Below are 24234 nucleotides of genomic sequence, written 5' to 3' on the forward strand. Positions count from 1 at the left end.
CAGTGGACGGGGCCGCCTGCCCCCGACTGAGCGTCTCAGCTGCTCTATGTTCAGCCTGAATGATTGGCTGCCGGCACTGCCAGTTGGACTGTAGTATGTGTCCTGCTGCTGGGACTCCAAGCCCCATAAGTATCCTCCCATCCCTCTGTCCCTTGTCTGCAATAGAGCCTAGTTTATAAGTGCGTCTTGGCGTAGCATTTCTCTGCATTGTTTACCGGTATCCTGACTTTCTGCCATTTGGACTTTTGACTTCTCTTTTGGATTACATTTTTGTACTGCTCTGTTCACTTGTTACTGACTCGGACCCCTTACCCTCACTTATTGTGTTGTTTCTGTCTTGTCTTTGTTTTGTGTTCACACTTATAAAGTATTAGGGACTGTTGACCAGTTGTCCGCTGCCGTCGAGGGCTGTTGAGGCAAATAGGCAGGGACAGTGGGGCGGGTGCCAGCATCGGGGTTACACCTGTCCTTTTTTTTCATTCTGTTCCATATTCTGATATTTATGTTCCCTTCAGGTAGTGGCATTTCAACAAGTTTGACATGCTTTGGAGGCATTTTAAATTTAAAATAGTAAAGAATTGCAAATACTATATTAAGCTATGTTCCCACTACATTTTTTCCTCTGTCATTGAAAAGAAAAAAACGACAGCCGTCATTTCACAATTTGGCTGCTCAACAGTGCAATGACGGCTGTTTGTACATAATTCTAGTTCAGGTGGACCAATTGCCCTTTGGCTGTGTTATTTGAAAAGTTCATTAAATTTAATAGTAAAAACCATGAAAGGACGGTGAAAACGAAAAAACTGTGTGAAAAACTAAAAAAATAACGGCCACTGTTTGCAAGATGTCCAAAAATAATTTTCATGATCATTATGTTTATGTCTGTGCAGACGTCCGTCATTTTATACACTGCATTGAACGTCTGTCATTCCATTGACTTCAATGCATTGCACTGAAGTCAATCACATTACAGCAAAATCGGATGTCTTTTTAAAAAAGAAAAAGCGGACACCTTTTCTCTTTTTTGAACGTAGTGTGAACATAGCCATGTTTTGAATTGCAAAGTATTGTAAGTTTTAGGCTAAGTTCCCACATCTAATTTTTGCTCAGTATTTTGGTCAGCATTAGAGCGAACCGGGTTCGGGTTTGAGTCGCTCCGAACCCGAACGTTCGGTATTTAATTAGCTGGGGCTGCTGAACTTGGATAAAGCTCTAAGGTTGTCTGGAAAACATGGATCCAACCAATGACTATATTCATGATTCCACATAGCCTTAGGGCTTTATCCAAGTTCAGCAGCCACCGCTAATCAAATGACGAAAGTTCGGGTTCGGAGTGACTCGAGCATGCTCCAGGTTCGCTCATCTCTAGTCAGCATCTCTAGTCAGTCTAGTCTAGTCAACCAAAACCAGTGGACAGAAAGTGGATTGAAAACACAGAAAGGCTATGTTCACACACTGCTGAAATTTAGTGGATGGCCATCATTTAATGGCAAATAATTACCTTTGATTCTAAACAACAGCGTTTGTTTTAAAATAACGGCAATTATTTGCCATTAGATGACGGCCATTCACTAAATTTCAAAACTGTGTGAACATAAACTACAATAATGCATGTTTTTTTAAAACAAAAAGTGGACAGCGGTTTTAAGGTAAAATACAGCAATATTTTCCATGTAATAATGTGCTCCATTGAAGTAAATGGAAAATTGTCCAGCACTGTATAGAATAACGGATATAACAATCTAAATAATGAATCTGTTTTATTATTTATGACCAGTTTTGCAAAATTACACATTGTTTTATTTTCACTCAAAATTATGGCAGAGTTTCCACTTCAAAATGCCTGCCATCCAAAAATACGAGCAAAAGCAAAACCTATATGAACATAACCTCAAAGTAAAGGACGTCTACCCTATTTGCAGAAGGCACTCTACTCAGAAGTACCTGCTGGGTGCCAACATCTACTTGAATCCCCAACATGACAAATTGCACTGGTGTGGAATTTCCCAAAATAATCCCACAAATACCGAATTGTCCGAATTTTACAGTACAAATAAATTCAATGATTGGAAAAAAAAAAAAAAAGACAATGTATTTGTAGAGCTTCCAAAAATGAAAAACAAATCCTCAAGATCAATACATGGTTGCATGAGTTATATTTCTCAGGTCGCTGTCACATTTTGGAATGTGGATAAGAATACACAATTTAAAAAAATATGCATTGTGGACCGAGCTGAATTTTGGAGAAATAAGTAAACATAGAAATTGCTGTTTTTCTTTTCTAAACTTAGCCATAATTTATTTTAATCAGCAAAGCCCAGCTGTACTACACAGATACAGCCCTTGGATTTCTCTTACTTGGCATGCACAGTGTACAAGCTTTAACTATATTCTGAAATAAATAAAAAGAATGGAAAATATTTTTAACACCAGAAATGTGTATTTTATCCCAGTAGATTCTCATATGAATGAATTATTGAATTTTCCTGAATACCTGATTTATGAGCAGGATAACTCTGCCTTAAGCTCAAATCATTTCTAATAAAACAAGTCAGGCTTCCTTAAATTCATTCGGAACATGAAGTAACAATGGACAAAGTCTGTACACACTGTAAACATAATTCATTGTCTGCGTGTTTAATTTGGATTATGAAAATGAATCCTAGTAAAGTTATATAACTAGTACAACTAAAACTCAATTAAAAGAGTATCCAAGTAGAATGTTATATGCATTTGCTCCAGGAGGGGTTCATTTAGAAAAAGAAACACACTTACCCTACTCTGCAGTGCTTCTGGGTTTGGCGAAGTAGTGTTGAAAGAATAAATCTAAATAGGGTTTCCCACTCAAGAGCAAAAGGCTTCTGTTTCAAAGCTGGTAAGTATCTGTACTGCCGCTGAGCCAGAGCCATACACTGTATGCTTCCTTCTCAGTTTGCCAGGCAGGGTTTAAGTGGTAATGTGACTGTCAGTAGAGTCTGCAGTACAGATGAAGACACAGACAGGAGTCAAGAGTGGCAAGTGCAGTCTCCCCAGTGAGGAGCAGAACACTCATCATTTTGACAGATGCTTTGCTCCTCTTAAGAGGTTAAGTGGGGATGCAGTGCACAGCATCCCCACTTAACCCATGCCTGGCAAACTAAGCAGAGGGTATACAGTATATGCCTCCAGCTCAGCAGCAGTACAGACATTGGCCTGATTAGGAGCAGAAGCTTTCTGCTCTTGAGTGGGAGCGGGAATTCCTGTCATTATGGCAGAAGTCCCTGCTCCTGTAAACAGTGGTGCCAATACATCTTCAATTTTTTTTTTTTTTTTTTTTTGGGGGGGGGGGGGGTGTTGTTCAAACACTGAATTGTTAAAGCACATAGGTGTTCGGGAACCAATGTTCCACTATAATTGTTAAATTTCATACTCCTTTGTATTGGGTTCCTTTTTTGTTATATAGATACAAATTTCCTACATGGACAGATATATAAAGCTGACTTATCAAGCTATCTAAAAACTGTACTGTCTGATACTGGACCACATAAAAGATTGGTACATAAAAAGAGATTGCTGGGATTTGGGGAGAATATGTGTAAATGGGTTAGCACATAGCTCAATGATAGGAAACAATGTGGCTATCGATGGAACAGTCACAGTTGGTGGGTAGTGCACATTGGTCAATATTTGGCCTTTTCTATATATTTATTAATGACCTTGTTGAGGGATTACAGAGTAGAATTTGAATATATTTACAATGTAGTAGAACTGAAGCGGGAGTAGAGAACGACAACTAAAGTTGAATGAATTACACTACCAAGCCAGGTTATCAAACTTAGGGTTATATAGTTTTTTTTGGGGGGAGATCACTTAGGCTAGGTTCACACGTCGTCTTTTACTAGTAAAGAACGGACGCTGATGGCAATGGCATTGCATTGCATTGAAGTCAACGCTGTGTTCGCATATCGTTATTCTAACGCCCGTTCTTTAGAACGGGCATTAGAATAATGTGCCTGTCTTATTTCCGGACGCTGTTCACTGAACGGCGTCCAGAAACATCAGCTGTTCACACAATGCAATGTGCAGCGGTGGCCGTACATTGCATTGAAGTGAATGGCTAATTGATTTGCGGGCACACCCAACGGTGCCCGCAAATCAATTGTGAAAAAAGAACGTTCCTGCGGCCGATACAGATCTTTCTATACCTAAGCCTGTAACCGTAATAAGGAGACATTCTCTTCATCCAGAGAAAAGAAGGTTTCACCATCAGCATTGAAAGAAGTTCAAAAGGGGTCTGAAGGACTTTCTTTAAAAATCTAATAATATTACAAATTATGGATACTAGATTTCTGATGTAGGATGGGGGGTCCTGGAATTCACAATGTGGTTATCGATGGAACATTCTCAGGTGGAGGATAGGATTGGGGGGGTTCCTAGAATTCATTCTGACTGCCATCCAGGACGAATTTGCCCCCCCTTGTTATGGTAAAATTGGGATAAGTGCTTTGGAATCTATTGATGCTATGCAAATAAATAATAATAATAATAATAATAACAACTATTATTATTATAATATTATTATTATTATTATTATTATTATTATTATTGTCATCATCATCGGCTTTGTCTTTGTCTTTTTAACTTACCAACCATGTAACTAAGAGATATAAGTTTGTTCTGTCTTTGAGAAATATTTTTCAGATAAAACTTCAAAGAGAATGTAAAAATCCATTTAAACTGAACAACAGGTTGCAGATAAAATGCTGCCTATAATAACAGTTCAGATCTCATGTTTGCAGAAAGAGAGCGTGTAACGTATAAGCATTTTAATAAGAAAAGCTGATTTACAAAAGTTCATAAGGGTAAGAAACTCAGGCCGGATTTTAATATTATTGAAAATCTTTGACATTTAATTTCTAAAGAGGGAATTTTAACAACGTCAAGGATCATAAAGGAACAATTTGCTGATGTATGCTACCAATGATATTACAGTAATAATAGAAATTGCACCATTCACTTCTGAATAGAGCCACTTGTATCTGCAGCCGCACCATGGTAACCGGAATATCATTAACCAACAAAACAATAGTAACAGAAAGTCATCAGTGTGCACAGATGCTTTTTCAGAATTACACATTGTAGGCAATAAAGAAACTTTTGCAAATCAATTAAACTATGAGACGAGTGTATTGCCATGGTGACACTCTTGTTAGAATATTCAAAAAAAAAAGTTGCATTGGAAGCCTATTAAAATTCCACAATGATACAATGTATCACCTGAACAGAGGTGCTATTGAGGCGATGGTGTGGCTATTGGGGCTGCCAGGGCAGAGCCTCATCTGCTGTGACTGAGAGAACTTCAAGGGTGCCAGCAAAGACTGAACTGAATATTAAAGGAATACGTATTTTGAGAGTAAATGAGGGAACTGATTGCATGGTATTCCTATGTGCTTGAAACTACTGTACCAGCATTACTGTGTGACTAGTAACTGATCACTTTCCTTGGGCATGCTATATTGCTGGATAGGTACACTTTTCCAGGTAGTAAAAACTGCCAGCTTCATCCCCATACAGGTCCAGATTTATCAAAGTGTGTAAGGAGTTCACACTACATTTTTGCAATCCATTTTTTTGCATGGATGGAAAAAAACTTCCATTAAAAAGAAAACAGATCAGAATGCATGCTTTGTGTTTTTTTTGTTTTTTTTTTACGTACACAACGCTGACCTTATTTTTGAGAACGTAAAAAAAAACTGATGCGTTTTGATCCTTTTTTATTAGTTGGAAGTCAATAGAAAAAAGGATAAAAACGGATGCACACAAATGAATCAGTTTTTTCATCTGTTTTTGCAAAAACAGATAAAAAAAAAAAAGGATTCCAAAAATGTAGTGTGAACACTAAAATAGAAATTGCCTATAGCACCAGTCTCAGCTCAGCTCATTCTCCCAGAGCTGAAAGCAGAGATGTGATTGGTTGCTTTGGGTAATTTCGATTTCATACATCTGGATATAGAGATTTTCTCAGTATTTAATAAACAAAAGTTCTCAGTATCAAAAAGTAGCAGTCACACCAAAATAGTAATAATAAGGTTCCTAGAATTTGCATGCATGTTCCTTTGTGTGTATCTGGTTGAACGTGGCTGTTCTAAATTTGGTCATGCACAGAAATTAATATTGTGACCAATCTTTGCAGGTCATATATTTATTCATTCATATTTATTCTGATTGTGTGGTTCTATGAGTCAGAAGTGACTGGAATCAAGATAATAAACAGCAAATGTTTTAGATGAATAGACTAGGATGTTTCCTGCAAGGCTACTAGTCAACATTTCTATGACAGAAGAAATTAAAGGAGAAGTTCTACCAACTATAAATTCTGCACCCGCCCGCCTTGTCTCGTAGCTTCCACCGGGTCCTGTTTGCCACAGCGAGGTTCCTGCAGTTCTGCTAGCTGCAATGTCATGACCCTGACTAAGTGGCTGCCCGCTCAGCCAATCAGTGACTAGGGCAGGACCCCGCCCCAGTCACTAACTGGCTAAGTGTGCAATCGCTCAGCTGCGTCATGTTGTTGCTGCCGCAGGAGCCCGGTATGTGACTTGCCCACTTTCCTGCAGATGATGACGTCTGGCAAGGGCACTACGAGGCACGGGGGACAGGTGAGTTAACTTGCTTGTTACTTTCACCCCCATCTGCCTGCAGATATTAAAGTTGGTGGGACTTTTCCTTTAAAGGAGACCTGTCACCCCCCGTGCCGGGGTGACAGGCTCCCGACCCCCAGCTAGATCCCCTTATACTGACCTCATCTAGCCGAGTCCCGCTCCGGGACGGAGATATCCTGGTCAGAAGCCGGCACGCGCTGTGGAGATAGGTCCAGCGTCCATAGAGAATTAATGGAGCCATGCGCGCGGCGATGAGTCCGGCTCCATTCATTCTCTATGGATGTCGGACCTATCTACACAGCGCACATGCCGGCTTCTGACCAGGATATCTCCGTCCCGGGACTGGCTCCAGGAGCGGGACTAGATGAGGTCAGTATAAGGGGATCTAGCTGGGGGTCGGGAGCCTGTCATCCCGGCATGGGGGGTGGCAGGTCCTCTTTAACTCTAATGATTATCTCATAGCAATGTTGTCTGTAAGGGGGTAGGATAGAAAGGGTCTTTTGGTTGTTCCTAATAGGAAGTGATTGGTACTTTATAACTGCACTGCAGCCTGCTGCACGAGAGTTAACAATGAGTCGCCATCTAATCAATGCCTAAAAAGATAAGAGCTGTTTGATAGGGGCATTACATTAAATAAGGCCGTATGTTTTATTATTATTACTATAACATTACCGGGGAACTCAAGGTAGAGGTACCAAAAATCCATTTGTTTGGGGTTTTTTTGTTCTGTATTGTGTGGCTGTACTTCCTGGTTGAGCAGTTGTACACAGTACTACAGGTTCCAGAATGCAATGCATTCCCTCAGCTGTTTTTCACAGCCCCCCACCCTACACATTTCCCGCCCAAAGCCGCCCAAAAAGAAAATCTAGACTGTGTTCACACACTGCAGTTTCATTGTGTTACTGAATTATTTGCAGTACTTTATCATTTCATTGTAGTCACACCCACCCAGCACCCTGTATTCTCTACCTGTAACACCACACAGCACACTGTATTCTCTACCTGTAACACCACACAGCACACTATATTCTCTACCTGTAACAACACACAACAGACTGTATTCTCTACCTGTAACACCACACAGCACACTGTATTCTCTACCTGTAACACCACACAGCACACTGTATTCTCTACCTGTAACACCACACAGCACGCTGTATTCTCTATCTGTAACACCACACAGCACGCTGTATTCTCTACCTGTAACACCACACAGCACCCTGTATTCTCTACCTGTAACACCACACAGCACACTGTATTCTCTACCTGTAACACCACACAGCACACTATATTCTCTACCTGTAACACCACACAGCACGCTGTATTCTCTACCTGTAACGCCACACAGCACACTATATTCTCTACCTGTAACACCACATAGCACACTGTATTCTCTACCTGTAACACCACACAGCACGCTGTATTCTCTACCTGTAACACCACACAGCACGCTGTATTCTCTACCTGTAACACCACACAGCAGGCTGTATTCTCTGCCTGTAACACCACACAGCACACTGTATTCTCTACCTGTAACACCACACAGCACTGTATTCTCTACCTGTAACAGCACGCTGTATTCTCTACCTGTAACAACACACAGCACACTGTATTCTCTACCTGTAACACCACACAGCACACTGTATTCTCTACCTGTAACACCACACAGCACTGTATTCTCTACCTGTAACACCACACAGCACTGTATTCTCTACCTGTAACACCACACAGCACACTGTATTCTCTACCTGTAACACCACACAGCACTGTATTCTTTATCTGTAACACCACACAGCACTGTATTCTCTACCTTTAATACCACACAGCACACTGTATTCTCTACCTGTAACACCACACAGCACGCTGTATTCTCTACCTGTAACAACACACAGCACTGTATTCTCTACCTGTAACACCACATAGCACACTGTATTCTCTACCTGTAACATCACACAGCACGCTGTATTCTCTACCTGTAACACCACACAGCACACTGTATTCTCTACCTGTAACACCACACAGCACACTGTATTCTCTACCTGTAACACCACACAGCACACTGTATTCTCTACCTGTAACACCACACAGCACGCTGTATTCTCTACCTGTAACACCACACATCACGCTGTATTCTCTACCTGTAACACCACACAGCACTGTATTCTCTACCTTTAATACCACACAGCACGCTGTATTCTCTACCTGTAACACCACACAGCACGCTGTATTCTCTACCTGTAACACCACACAGCACGCTGTATTCTCTACCAGTAACACCACACAGCACGCTGTATTCTCTACCTGTAACACCACACAGCACGCTGTATTCTCTACCTGTAACACCACACAGCACGCAGTATTCTCTACCTGTAACACCACACAGCACACTGTATTCTCTATCTGTAACACCACACAGCACGCTGTATTCTCTACCTGTAACACCACACAGCACGCTGTATTCTCTACCTGTAACACCACACAGCACGCTGTATTCTCTACCTGTAACACCACACAGCACACTGTATTCTCTATCTGTAACACCACATAGCACGCTGTATTCTCTACCTGTAACTCTGATTTTGGGATAAAGTAAAGAACTTTTTTAATGTTTTTTTTTTTTTTTTTTTTAATCTCCATGCACATATGATCAAGCATCTTTTATCTGTGAAGTTGAGCCCCACAATAAGGACTTTATCTGATATTATTGTACATGGGTTATACTGTTTATGCCTTGTTTTTTCTCCAGGTGGGATTGACAGTACTGGCTCTGATCCTCTTCGCCATTTACCATAATTTAATTGTGTTACTGCATCATTTTTGTGATTACACTGCAGCACTGCAGTGAAACTCCAATATGTGTGAACAGAGCCCTAATTTCACTGCAGAGTTTTGCACAATTAGTAAAGTTGCAGCAGCTGCTTCTGGTGGGTCAGAGATGGTGGATCACTCAGGGGATTGGGGGATCCAGCCAAGCCTCCTGTGACATCACCCCCTGCCCCCTGTCTGCATCATCAGCCTGTACTCAGCAAACACTCACAATGTGAGACAGAGGTATGGATTTTTTGTCTCCTAAGGTGGGAGAGCAGTGGGAGCAGGAGATTTGGCACAGAGGTCATTTTTTTCACTTTCTGAATTTCTATCAGCTACCAGTGTGGCAGAACTGTACAGATACAGTATAACATTGTATAGACACATCTATATAACTTTTAATGTACTTTTAATAGAAAACAAGTTTTTCTTATCCGGAGTTCCTCTTTAAAATCTGCAGGCAGATGGGGGTTGGGGAAAATAACAAACAAGTTAACTCACCTGTCCCCCGTGCCTTCTGCAGGAAAGCGGGCACGTCACGTACCCGGCTCCTGCGGCAGCTGACATGACGCAGCTGAGTGATTGCACACTCAGCCAGTTAGTGACTGGGACTAGAAAACAAGTTTTCCTTATCTGGAGTTCCCCTTTAATGTGACCACTTCTAAACTTTTGAATTCCAACTGTCAAAATGTCCAACTGTTCAATGTTTCTGTACTTTTGCACAACTTTTTTCTCTAACAAGAAGCTGGCTTGGTGATGCTTGGTGGTGTTGGTGTTACAGAGTGGGCAGGTGTGTTGAGTGAATACAGTACACACACTTTATAAATAGTATAGTGACAAGCCCATACTACTGGAATAACATTATTAATCCAGCCATTATTCCTTGGCATGAACAGCAAAGGCCTAATATCTTCATGGACGACAATGCTCCAGCTTATGGAGGTCGCATCATTAGGGAACGGCTACTGGAGACTGGGGGGACCTCCTCTACTGCCTGTAGTTTCTCCAGAACTGACTCTATAGAAAACCTATAGGATACAGCTAAATCACAGTGTAGAGGCTCATAGCTCTTTATCCCTGAAGCTCAATGACCTGAGGGCCGCCCTTCAAGAAGAGTGGGATACCATGCCTCAGCAGACAATAAGCCAACTTGTGAACAGCACGAGACGTCGTTGTCAAGCAGTAACTGATGTTCAAGGACACATGACAATTTATAGAGACATTTACTGTTTTGTTGGGGTATACCCACCACTGATATTGGCTTTTGTTTCAGTAAATTGTTTGGCATGAGGAAATCACCATTGCATACTTAGGGTATGTTCACACAATGTATTATTTTTTAAAAGAACGTCCACTGTTTTCAATTAAAACAGTGGCCGTTCTTTTCTGGCTAGGCAGCATTGCACTGAAATCAATGCAATGCCGCCCGTTCCTAGAACACACCCCACTGACAACGGCTGTTGTTCGGTGCAACTGTGTAAAAAATGATCACGTCAATTAATAATGGCCGTTGTTCGACAAACAGCAGCCGTTACTAATACTTCATGCATACACGAATGCAGTCTGATCCTCTGTGGTGTGTATGGAAACCAATGCTTAATTGATTTCCATACACACCACGAATGGGCCATGTCGATTGTCGATTTGAGAACATGCTGAAAGATCAAAATGAACGATTTCTCGCTCGTCACTTGATCGTTCGCTGTGTTCGCTGTGTTTATCACTCAAATGCGATTGTTATCGCGAAAATTTGAACGATAATCAATCCGTGTAAATGCAGCATAATATTTTATGATTATATATATATATAGTGGTGCCTTGGATTACGAGCATAATCCGTTTCGGGGCAGCGCTTGTAATCCAAATCCACTCCTAAACCAAAGCAAATTTTCCCATAAGAAATCATAGAAATGCAGATGATTGGTTCCACACCCCAAAAATAATGATTTATTATTCTGAATAACATGTAAAACAGATGAAACAAACATTCAGAAACAGCAGAATATGTGATAATATAAGTTACTGTACAGTAATGAAGAGGATGGGAAACACAAGGGCGGACAGAGACTGCAGGGAGCATGGAGGAATGAGCAGGGCAGATGTGGGCACATACATGCAGCACTCTCTGTCCGGGGAGAGATGAAGAGATTACCTCCACAGTCCTGTCCCCTGATGCAAGCCCCAGCCTTAAGTGGATCTGCTATGATTTAGAAAGATGAGGGAGACTTCCTGGGTCAGAGTACAGTGCTGTAGACCCCGCTATGCAGACCATGCCCCTCCTCCACTCTGTGAGCTCTTAAACCAAGTTACTCTTAAACCAAGGCACCACTATATATATATATATATATATATATATATATATATGTTCTTTATTAGAACGCGGTTGTAGATATCATCATGCTATAACATTGATGGCCTCTGACATTCAGCCTTACATCAGAAAGTGCAGCATAGTCACAGTCTCTGAATTACTGACACATATCCCAGTAAGGTCACCTTGTTCTTCCTATAATTGAATAAATGTGTGGCCTTGTTCTTACGGAAAGCATGAGTGTGATTATATCATGACAGAAGAGGAGAAGGTGTTCCAGTGACTGCACAGGTCATGATTCTTCCCGAGGAACTATCCGTGAATTTTTAGTGCCGTGTTCTGTATGGCGCTGAAATAGTACATGGAGCCCCTAAAGCATTTGTCAGCTCGGACTGAGCGGTAATTGCATTAAACTAGATGCGCGTCTCCTCTCTGCATATGTTAGAGAACATAGTTTGGAAAGTAAGATCTAGAAGCAGTAAACACTAATCTCCTCTTCCCTTGACATTACATGCATTATAGCGATATTGATTATAATTATCTTCTCTTACTTCTCGAGCCGAAATATCATTCGGAGCTCGGAATTTCAATTAAAAAGACGGTTAGAATGCAGAGGTGATTAATTGTGTCACGACAGTTCGGGGAGTCGCATATCAGCGGATAAAACATGTCTCCTCTACCTGCAGCTCTCTTTATGTGTTAGTTAAATGATGGACTTAAATAAATTGTAATATAGCATTTTCCAGCGGGCCCCGAGGATTGAGCTGTTTTGGAGCAGGAAATGTCAAGGCTGCATTAGAACATTATATTTATTTTGCGCGTACGTACTGCACATAAAGACAAATGTGAGACTTCTCGACGAAAGTGTTTGGTACAAAAGGGTAACGCTAAATAGCTCTTATAGCAACAAGTCAAATTTATACCTTCCTGGCAGATTGTTTATCACAAACCCCATGCTGGGAAGAATGCCGTTTTCTTTATGTTTTAGCATTCAGCTTCTAATTCTTTTCACTGGACGGATTTTTCTAGTATATAAAGACTCCATTTAGAAAGCAGAATAAGGCTGAGAAAAAATCCTTGGGATCCAAGTGGTGCCGTGCACCAGGTCATATTAATGTACTTTACTTAAAGGGATTATATCAGTTGAGACTGAAAGGGAAATTTGGATAAAATTATCATTGTGACTGCTTTCATAGAGAAACAGCAAATGTTGTATAAACTGTTCATTTAAAGCGACTCTTCTGCTCCCTCCCCCCCCTCAACCACTTGTACCATCGGATAGCTGCTTTTAATCCAAGATCGCTCCTGAGGTCCATTCAACAGATGGTGCAGTTATTGTACAACCTTTCAACTTGCAGCCCTGTGTGAAATTGCCATGGCCTAGAGTATCTGTGCCCTAGGTCTGTGACGCCTCTCCATCCCTCCTTATTATTAGGGATAACCCCTGATCTCCACTTGTCTGAACACTGCACATGGGACTTAACAGTGCAGCACATGTGCAGTGTTCCCCGCCCCAGAATTCTGCCCGTTATACTCAGCGTGAACATACCCTAAAAGGTTCACCATCACTGGAGTAGACAAAGAATCTGCTACAGTCTAAGGCTAGGTTCTCACGTTGTTTCCTCTCTGTTTTTGAAAAGTAAAAATAACATTATTCATTTAGCTGTTTGGCGGCCCGTTGGCCATTGGTACATTATTCTAGTTCAGGTGGCTGATTGCCATTTGGGTGTGTCTTAGATTAAAAATTCCATTGAATTTAATAGCAAAAAGTTGAAAGAACGGTGACAAAAATAACGTCCACTGTTTGCAAAAGACGCCTGAAAATAATTATGATCATTATTATGACGTCCACGCAGACAATGTCTGTTATTTAACACACTGTGTGCATTGGACGTCCCTCATTCGTTTGACTTCTATGCAATACAAGTCAATTAAATTGCAGCAAAGGCGGACGCCTTTCCTGTTTTTGTTTTTTTACCATCCTGTGAGCATAGCCTAAGAGATAAGAACTTTTTAATAATAATAAAAAAGCTTAAAATAACCAATAGTCCAAATAAGAATTTTACATTTAACATAAAAATTACTGCTTTCAATGCTCCCTGTGCAACGTAAAGCGAATTTACCATCTTACTAGCAGAAACTATCATTAGTAGCCACACTGATTCAAAGTGTAACTTTAATTTATTAATCTGCTGCCTGGATCAAGAGTAAATTGCCGTCTTCTTAATGCTCAAATGATCTTTTCCGGTGCACTGAAGGCGAGCCCTGGGCCCCTAGTGCACCAATATCTACTTCGCTAGGTGTCGCGACACCTCCTGAATGAAGTCAACCCCAGCCTGGATCTGTGGAGGATCTCAGGCTTATGATCTCTGTTGTCAAAACTGGGAAGGACTTCATCCAGGTCGAGCAGGTCGTACTTATTACATTTTTGGCTAGATCTGATGGTACATGATGGTTAACAACAAGCAACACAACGCTGTCAATCAAATCCTCTGATAACCATCTCTCTGAACTCCCCTTAGCATAGTTATGAATTTCAAGGAGAAGATAAAGAGGAGGATATAAGCCAATACATCTGGTAGGAACTTATCTATTGCTGAAACAAAGTAGTAGAGTTGATAAGATCCACCAAGTCCATTTATTATCTGTTTAACGTTAGCAGGCTTCATTCGGACGTCCCCACACACATTAGATTATCTCTTTCTTATGGCCCTATTCCACGGGTCGTTTTAGAGGAGCAAACGAGCGCTATTAGCACTCGTTTGCTCCTCGTTCGCCGCTCGCTGCCGCCGCTATTCAACGCGGCTGCAGCGAGCGGGTGAGTGCGGGAGGGGCGGAGGGGAGCTGCGGGGGGGCTGCTCGGAGGATCGCTGATCGTCCGGGCAGCCCATAGGATATAGCAGCGTCTGCTGCCGATGCTCCTATTCAACGGAGCGACGGCAGCAGATCGCTGCTATATCAGTCGCTTGTTTTTCAACATGTTGAAAAACAAGCGACTGCAACGATCAGCCGACATGAACGATGTCGGCTGATCGTTGCACTCTATTCCACGGAACGATTATCGTCCGTAGCGGTCGATATCGTCCGCAAACGAACGATAATCGTTCCATGGAATAGGGCCATTAGACCAAAAGTATATGACTAGTGGAACGTGCACACTACGGAATCGCGACAGAAAACCCGTTGCGGATTAAGCAACCTGCACCCGCTCACGGACTCTGGAGGCTGTGCACATTTCTGCCCGTGCCATAGACTCCATTATATGCACTGGTGTATTTCGCCCTCTGTCCAAAAAACAAACTTGTCACGATTCCATAATGCACATACCCTAAGTGAAGGTTGTGATAGCTGTCTAAGGAACCCTGACTTAAAGTCCTCATAGATAGCCCCATATGGGGCCATCTACTAAAGCAAACTGATCAGCTGATTAACAAGACCAGTGCTTGTTTGCAGTGCCTTCAAGAGGCATGATCAATCATGCTTCTGGGCTGCACACAAACCCGGGCCGTCTTTACTGCCTTGCAAGGTCGGTGATCGCAAGGGGCCCCAACAACTAGGGGGTGCTGGTAGCAAAAAAACACCTGGACCTTCATACAGACTATAATCTATAGTGTACACAGCTCCTGTACTGACCCAAATACCTTACACCTCATTTATATAGAAGGCTTTTATCGCTGTCTCTATCAGGCACTATGGTGGAGATTTATCAAACATGGAGTAAAGTGAGACTGGCTCAGTTGTCCCTAGCAACCAATCAGATTCCACGTTTCATTTTCCAAAGAGTCTGTGAGGAATGAAAAGTGGAATCTGATTGGTTGCTAGGGGCGACTGAGTATCTATGAACCAAGGCCTTGTGAGTAAAAAAAAAAAAAACAACAAGACTTCATCTTCCAGCAGTCACTGCTTGGGCCGGTATACTGCAGATCCCATCGGTACCACTGCCGCTATCCCTCACATCATATGGTCTTCAGGTAGGCACCCCCTGTGTGAGGTAATAGTCTTCTGGCCTCCCTGTGCTGTATTTCACACGCCAATCACGTGTCCTGTTGGTATGATTTCCACAGTGCAGCCCAACATCTTCTCAGAGCCGGTGAAGAATGAAGCTCCGGCGGCCGGGGAGGGAATAGACAACAAACCTGAGGAGCCCATAGAGGAGGAGAACAACGAGAACAATAATGGAGGAAATGGAGACTACAGGGACGTGGAGGAAGATGTGGTCATCCAGGTCAGGGCAGGAGACAGGATCGTACCTACCGTGAATGAATGCAGCATGTGTATACGCCTATATACTACTATATATTCCACTCCTATGTATATGCTACAGTGTATACTCTACGCTGTGTATTTAACCCTATATACTTTGCCCTATCAACCACAGTCAGCAGTGATCGATAGCTACCCCACCCCCACCCCAGCAGTGGTACCGGTGGGATCTGCAGTGTACCGGCCCAAGCAGGGGCTGCCGGAAGCTGAAGTCTTGTTTTTTCGTCTCACACGGCCTTGGTTCATAGACACACATAGTGGCTGATAGAGAAAGCAATAAAAGCCTTCTATATAATTGAGGCGTAAAGTACTTGGGTCAGCACAGGAGCCATTTTTTTTTTTTTTTTTTTTTTTTTTTTCAGATTTGCCCTGTTGCCAGAATGACCTAGAAACTGCCCTGGCATGAACAATCACTGTGTCATTCGTGCAAACATTTACATATATTGCTGTTGGCCGCATGAACGATCACTGTATCATTCGTGCAGCCATTTTAATTTATTGCTGTCGGTCGCACATCCCATTTACACATATACTGTATTTTAGCACGGTGTGAAAGATTATAAAGGTTATATATTCATTTACATCCCTAGCCCTTTTCTGGGCACTGCATGTATCTCATTGTTCTTCCTGCCATATAACAAAAAGCACCATCACCGCCAATGGCTGCTACTGTGAACCGCCACAGACACTTGATCCTTTATAACATATTTTGTCTGCTCTCAGTAAATTCAAGCAGTTCTTGATTCTTTTTCCATTATGTAAACTATAGTTACATGCCAGGCCTTCCTACCGGGATGATTTAATTTGCCATGGAAGCATAACCGTTGCTTTCCCTATTGCATGGCTCAATCCTCTCTGTATTCTGTTATTTTCTCCCACCAGGATCATAATATTCTAAGTAAGTTTCAGAGCCCGGACTAGTCCTGTTATTAAAATAGCTTGTCTCTTATGGTGTCCAATTTGCCAAACACAACTGCCGAGCTTCACACTTCTGTCATTTTCGCATTAAAATAGAGACAATGCTTTGGAGGCAGCCACCAGCATGATAGGAAAGTCATCGTCTTCTAAAGAACAGGCAGCTGGCACTTCTGAGAAAGAAAAATAATTCTAGGTCATATAGATTGTCAGAAAGAAGCCTCCAGTGGCAGAAATTACTGAGGTCTAAACTGCATGTAATTTCTTTTTCCTTTGCTATAGTGTGACAGTAAATGAACCTCTACGAAGACTTGAGCTGCCAATATGACACAAAGCCACATGAGAATTGAGCAAAACTGGATTACAATGGGCCACCCCATGTCTCTGATACTGAAAGATTGCATTGCGGATTCCAGGCAACAGCAAGAACGCCGCTATTCAACTTTTACATGTTATTTAACTTTTTTTTTTTACCTTTTGTGTTTGAGAAATTGTTACACTTGTTTTTCAATGAGGTTTTTTGTTTTATATAAAATGATATAAAATGAGGGGGGGGGTAAAAAATCAAATTTGTAATTATTAGTTTCAAGGGAAACTATCAGCAGTAGAGATGAGCGAATTGCTGATCTCAACGTAGCGCTCCGCTTATCAAACCCTTAGCCTTTCAGCGCTGCTCCGCTCCCTGCCACTCCTCCGAGGATGCTGGGAAAAGCTGGATCCAATCCAGGGAAATTGGGAGAAGCTTATACCCCCTGTCAACCCCCCTCACTCTATGTGCGGTTCTCTGCACCAGCCACTAGTTTCTTTTCAATCTGACACAGTGCTCTCTGCTGCCACCTCTGTCCATGTCAGGGACTGTTCAGAACAGTAGAAAATCCCCATAGAAAATCTCTCCTGCTCTGGACAGTTCCTGCTGTGGACAGAGGTGGCAGCAGAGAGCACTGTGTCAGACTAGAAAGAATACACCACTTCCTGCAGGACATACAGCAGCTGATAAGTACTGGAAGACTTGAGATTTTTAAATAGAAGTAAATTACAAATCTATATTATTTTCTGAAACCAGCTGATTTAAACAAAAAGATTTTCGCTGGAAATAACTATGATCTTGGGACCATTAGTGTATTCTTTCCAATCTGACACAGTGCTCTCTGCTGCCACCTCTGTCCATGTCGGGAACTTTCAAGAGCAGGGGCAAATCCCCATAGGAAATCTCTCTAGCAGCTGATAAGTATGGGAAGACTTGAGATTTTTTAAATAGAAGTAATTTACAAATCGATATCACTTTTCGAAACCAGTTGATTTAAAAGAAAGTAGTAGCCCACTTCCTTCACAAGAGATGTTTAAACCGTATATATCTAAATCCATTCAAATTAACATCTCTGAAAGTATATAGAACCAGGTACACTTTAAAGTTGAGGAAATGGAAATGTGCCTACAAAGAAATGATGAAATGAGGTAGCCACATGTACTGACCCCAGGCAAACAGCTGATCTTGCTGGGAGATGTTGCCATCGGCTGCTCAGTTTCCCTGGAGCAGCTGCTACGGGGGAAGTATAATATTACATGTCGCCTTTCAAATGAAAACCGTCCATGTAGTTCATCAATGAACGAGCCTTCCAAGGCAAGAGCAGTTTCTTGTTAGCATGTCTCCACTCTAGCAGATAGAGAGGGACTCTGGATCCAACCTTTTATGATGTCTATATGCATTAATAAGGCATACAGAAAGGTGTTATTGTCTTTTTGTACATTTTCTCAGGCTATGTTCACGCAACGGCTGTTGGTTTCAGTCAAACATTGGCCGCTGTATTACGTGTTCCTCCTGCTGATAATGCAGATTTTTCTAACTATCTGACATGAAATCAGAACCATTTTTTTCCCATTTTAGGCCAATTAGGATTTCCAAAATTAATTATCTTTGCCAAATGCCAGAATAAGGCTGCGTTCACACTGCGTTTCTGCAGTCTGTTTAACAGATACATTTTATTTAAAAAAAAAAAGGGTTACAAAGTATCTTAAAGTGAATATACCATCCGGTACATCGCTTTAAGATTTTAACGTCAATAGACGCGGAGATGCCGATGCCGCAGTCCTTTTTTTGAACTGCGACCTGGTTCCTGTGCACGGTACAGGTCTACTCCTGGTCACCGGTCTGGTATGAAGCACTAGAGGTGGGACTGCCTGCTCCCAGTGGAAGGAACCCCCCCTCCCCTTTGTGACACGGCGCCATTTGAATCAATAAGGTCACATCATAGAGGGGAAGGGGTTTCCAGACACTGGGGATGGGCCAGCCCGCCTCCAGTGCGCCAGGCCAGACTGGTGACCAGGAATTAACCGACAATGTGCTCGGGAAACGGGCCACGCTTTAAATAAAGGATGGCGGCAACGACATCCCCGAGCCAGCAGCGGTCTATTGATATTAAAATTGCTTTAAGGATAACAAAGTCAATGTTTTGGAGTGGCCATTATAAGGTCCTGATCTCAACACTATTCAAAATGTAATCGATTAGTAAGCAGTCTCCTTTGTTGGCATCCTCCCTGTAGGTAATCCCCTAGTAGGCATTCTGCCATGTAAGCATACACCAGTAGATAATGCCCCAGAAGGCGGCACCCCCCTCTAGATGTAGCCCCCCCCCCCCTTAGGCGTCCTCCGGTGTAATTTGCATTTTTATAAAAAGCCATATTCACCTGTCTTGCAGCATTGCAGTTCTTCAGTGTCTCCTCTACCTTCTCTGTGAGCGCATGAAAAATCCTGGGGGAGGGAGTGGTCTCTGGTGGCCGGAGGCATAAAAAATATTTGGCAGGATGGAGACCAATGAGCACTCACAGTTAAAGAGCCAGGTGCAGGACCTGCAGTTCCAACACTGACTGGCCGTGCTGCCCCTTTGTGACAGCAGGGGGCACCACCCAGGGCCACCACTTCAAGTGGCCTTATGGCTGAAATGCCCCTGATCATAGTATAAGAGAATTTGAAAACCTGTGTGGTGATTCTTACCTTATTTAATTCCCTTTAGAATGTCTGTGATGATTATACAACAAATAATATACAACATATAAAATACTGAGCAGGATCAATGTATTGATCTATAGGTATAATTGTATTTCCAGATGGGATTAAACCCTAATAAAGCGAGGACTTTTACTGCACCTACTGCTAGTTTTCTGTGCATACGCTTTCTAAAAATAGTGTAAATGGCAGATTACAGGGTTGCATTTCCTTCTTCATGCTTCATGGGAAATTAAAGTGAGGCAGCGTGGGTGGCCACAATACAATCTACATTTCAGGAGTCATGACAGTGTGAAAATTAGGGTCAATTCAGAATCTAGTTTTCAAAATAGTGGTAGATTTCACAATGCCGGGTGTCTATTTTAGGTGAGAAGGAAGGCAGAAAGTGACATCTACTCATCTGCTTTAGACTTTTACTCACACACTATATTAAAACAATCATTCACATCGGAGCTCGGTTATGATAACACACTGATCCTAGCGGAGTAAGGAACTCGCTGGACGGAGAAAAATACAACCAGCCTCAAGAATTCCGATTAGGACTTAAAGGGAAAAAAATGATAATAAGCAAATGTGATGAGCTCCGAAGCTGAAGGTCATAGAGAGGCAATTCATTTCACAGCGGCATCACACCTGATTTATCAATCCTGCATCTTGAAACACTGTGCATCGCAGTAATATATTCTATGCACTATGTTCTACCTAAGCAGTGGCATATTGTTCTTATTCAGGGGGGAAAAAAAGATTCACTGGGGCACAACTCCTTATAATATATATGGAGAAGTAGTACAGCAAGTTTGTGTATGCTATAATGAAATATTACAAGGTTTATTTGTATCACCTTCACTAGTTACAGACTGGAAAACATGTAAAATAAGTAACAAATTATCAGGAAAAATACTATATATATATATATATATATATATATATAAATATATATATATATATATATATATATATATATATATATATATATATGTCAATAAACATGCTGCTACTCAGATCCATCTCGAGTTGTCTGCATCCTCAACCTCATGGCTTAAAGTATCACTGTCTTTTACATTTTTTATGTTTTTTTTGCAGAAATCAACAGGCGATTTTACGAAATTTTGTCATTGTATTTATTAGCAAAAAAAATGCATTTTTATCATGAAAAAGCAGTTTGAAGCTCCCCCCCCCCCCCCTGTCTTTGTGGTTCTCTTATGGAGAGGGCAGGGGTGGAGGGAAATCAGGCACCAAAACAGGACAAAAAAAGAGTTAATTTACAGCTACATCACCGGGCTATCTCCTCTGAAGTCAGCACTGACCTCTCTGACCTCTGATTACTGGCTTTCACACAGCTCCCACTGTTTAATCCTTTGTTTTCTGTTCTCTGCTGGCGACTAATCTCCCTCCCCCCCCTCCCCTCTCCATAGGTTAGACAGGGCTTGACTGATGTAAAGATTTTCTGATAATAAGCAGTGAATGAGAGAGAGGAGGGAGAGAGATGAGGGAGGGAAGGGGGGGGGGGGCGGCTGGGGAAAGTCTTTTTGAATGCAGATAATGGCATATTTGCCTAATAAACCAAATTACAAAGTTTCTTAAAATTGCCTGTACTATTGATTTCTGCAAATAAATATATAAATACGACATGGACACTTTAACCTATTAAAGTGAATGTGCCATCAGGTACGTTTGCTTTAAGTGGTGCATAGCAGTAGCACACTGCCGGCGCAGGGGAAGCCAGTGCTGCGGTTTCTTTTTTTAAACCGCGGCCCGGTTCCCACGCATGGCGTTGGTCTATTACTGAGCACCGGCCCGGGCTGAAGCGCTGTAGGCAGGCAAGCCTGCACTCAGTGGGAGAAAACCCCCTCTCCTCTGTGATGCGGCTTCATTCGAACGCCGCACTCGGGAACCGGGCCGCAGTTTAAAAAAAAAAAGGATGGCGGCACCAGCTTCCCCGCACAAGCGCTGTTCCATTCCTATGCAACACTTACAGTGAATGAACCTGATGGTACATTCACTTTAAGTAAAATGGTGACAGGACTACAGAATCTAATGGCCAACATGGTCATATGTCTATGTCATGTGACCAAGCATGTAAGGGGGCACAGGATTTAGACACAGGGCTTGGAGTCCTAGACCGAGCCCTGTACTTTCTAACAGCAGCTAACACTGGAGACAGGACTGAAAGGAGAGCCCATTTGTCAATCAACAGGGACGAGTAGGAGAAGGGGATCCAGGCAATGCTGGGACACTTCAATAGCTTGGCCACACCTCCTGGACACTTGTGCCAGGGGGGAAAAAAAACTAATTTTATAAGTTATAGAAAGCCATTGCTACAAACAGATCTGTTTAATTGCATTGCCCTGTCATTTTTCTGCCCATGTCTGCATCATATAAAAGCTCGGTTGTATCCTTTGTCTTTGTATACAGAGGCAGAACAAACAAATCTCCGTATTTTGTGTAGATGTTGTCCCTATAGTTTTCCAGCTAGCCAGTATGTACCTTTAGTTTATGTCAAGTGTTTCAGGATATGTATTTAGATTGATGACTCCCTGAATGTTTATAGCTTTTGTGTCACTGGTTCTTTTGTGTTGCTGGATCTTTTATATTTCTATATTGCTGCAGTTTATACTATTCATGCACAGAAGAAGGTAATTTATGATGTACTTGAAAATGTACCAGCGTATTCTTACAATGTTCCATTCCATTTTTATAAAGGTTGTTTCAGGTGCTATTTTCTAATTTTACATATATTGATAACTGTTTCCAGGAAACGGGGTATTCAGTAAACTTATTATCAATGGGACAATGGTTTCATTTATCATACAATGTTCATCCTTTGTCATTGTGCTGCGCAGCGCTCTGTGCTTGGTGTCCAGTGCAGGAAAATGGACTTTAACCCTTATTAGGAAATGAATCGATAAAGGTAGGAGATGATTTAACCCTGCACTAATGAATGTATATTCCCTTTAGGGTGCGGATAACCGGGCTCGCCCCCGCGCATCTCCACCCAGTCTATGCATTGGTGGATTTTGATGTCCACCAAAGTCAATTCTTTGGGCGAACAGCAGAAGTCAAAGGAGAAGTCCGGCAAAATTTTTTTTTTAAGTATTGTATTGCCCCCCAAAAGTTATACAAATCCCATTATGGGAAATGCTTATAAAGTGCTTTTTTTCCCTGCACTTACTACTGCATCAAGGCTTCACTTCCTGGATAACATGGTGATGTCACTTCCTGGATAACATGGTGATGTCACTTCCTGGGTAACATGGTGATGTCACTTCCTGGGTAACATGGTGATGTCACTTCCTGGATAACATGGTGATGTCACTTCCTGGATAACATGGTGGTGTCACTTCCTGGATAACATGGTGATGTCACTTCCTGGATAACATGGTAATGTCACTTCCTGGGTAACATGGTGATGTCACCTCCTGGATAACATGGTGATGTCACAATGCGACTCCCAGAGCTGTGCGGGTTTTGGCTGCTGAAGAGGATGGTGGTAGAGGGATGCTCAGTGTCCCTCCAGTGCCCTGTGTCTCTCAGGGTCTCCCTGCCATCATCCTCTCCAGCAGCCACAGCTGCACAGCTCTGGGAGTTGGGTCGTGACATCACCATTTTATCCAGGAAGTGACATCACCATGTTATCTAGGAAGTGACATCACCATGTTATCCAGGAAGTGACATCACCATGTTATCCAGGAAGTGACATCACCATGTTATCCAGGAAGTGACATCATCATGTTACCCAGGAAGTGAAGCCTTGATGCAGTAGTAAGTGCAGGAAAAAAAGCACTTTATAAGCATTTCCTGTAATAAGTGTATATTGGTGATTTGTATAACTTTTGGGGGGCAATACAATACTTAAAGAAGAAGTCAGTTGAAAAATTTTATTTAAGTAGGTCTTGTCTGAAAAGTGACTAATTAAAACCTGTGAACCTATGATACTTAAAGGAAAAGTCAGCCATTTTTACAAACGGCAGGCGGCAGAGGGGAATGTAATAACAAGTCCTAACTTACCTCTTCCCGTGTCTGCTATGAGCGGTGGAACTGGCCTCGGGATTCACACCACTTTTCATAGGTTTAGAAAAAAAAATGGAAGAAAAAACGGATGCATTTATGTGCATCCATTTTCACTCATTGTGGTGGACCACATTTATGTATACACTAAAAAAAGTTTTTGTGTTTTGATACTTTTTTTTAATAATGGAAGTCAATGGAAAAATGGATCAAAATGAATGTGCACAAATGTATCTATTTTTTCATAAAAATTGATAAAAAAATGTATGGTTAACCCAGGCTAAACT

General features: G+C 41.9%; 1 protein-coding gene and 1 long non-coding RNA gene across 2 annotated transcripts in view; one reads left to right on the forward strand and one right to left on the reverse strand.

Moving 5' to 3' along the window:
• Positions 1-24234, reverse strand: part of SLC7A11 (solute carrier family 7 member 11) — a 184779-nt gene that overhangs the window by 65393 nt on the left and 95152 nt on the right. The window lies entirely within an intron of this gene.
• LOC138797065 (uncharacterized) lies at positions 15626-17478 on the forward strand. The gene is made up of 3 exons (XR_011363889.1): positions 15626-15728; positions 15822-15982; positions 17218-17478. It is a non-coding gene; the product is annotated as an uncharacterized lncRNA (long non-coding RNA).

Source organism: Dendropsophus ebraccatus, chromosome 7 (assembly GCF_027789765.1).
Source record: "Dendropsophus ebraccatus isolate aDenEbr1 chromosome 7, aDenEbr1.pat, whole genome shotgun sequence".
Taxonomy (NCBI): domain Eukaryota; kingdom Metazoa; phylum Chordata; class Amphibia; order Anura; family Hylidae; genus Dendropsophus; species Dendropsophus ebraccatus.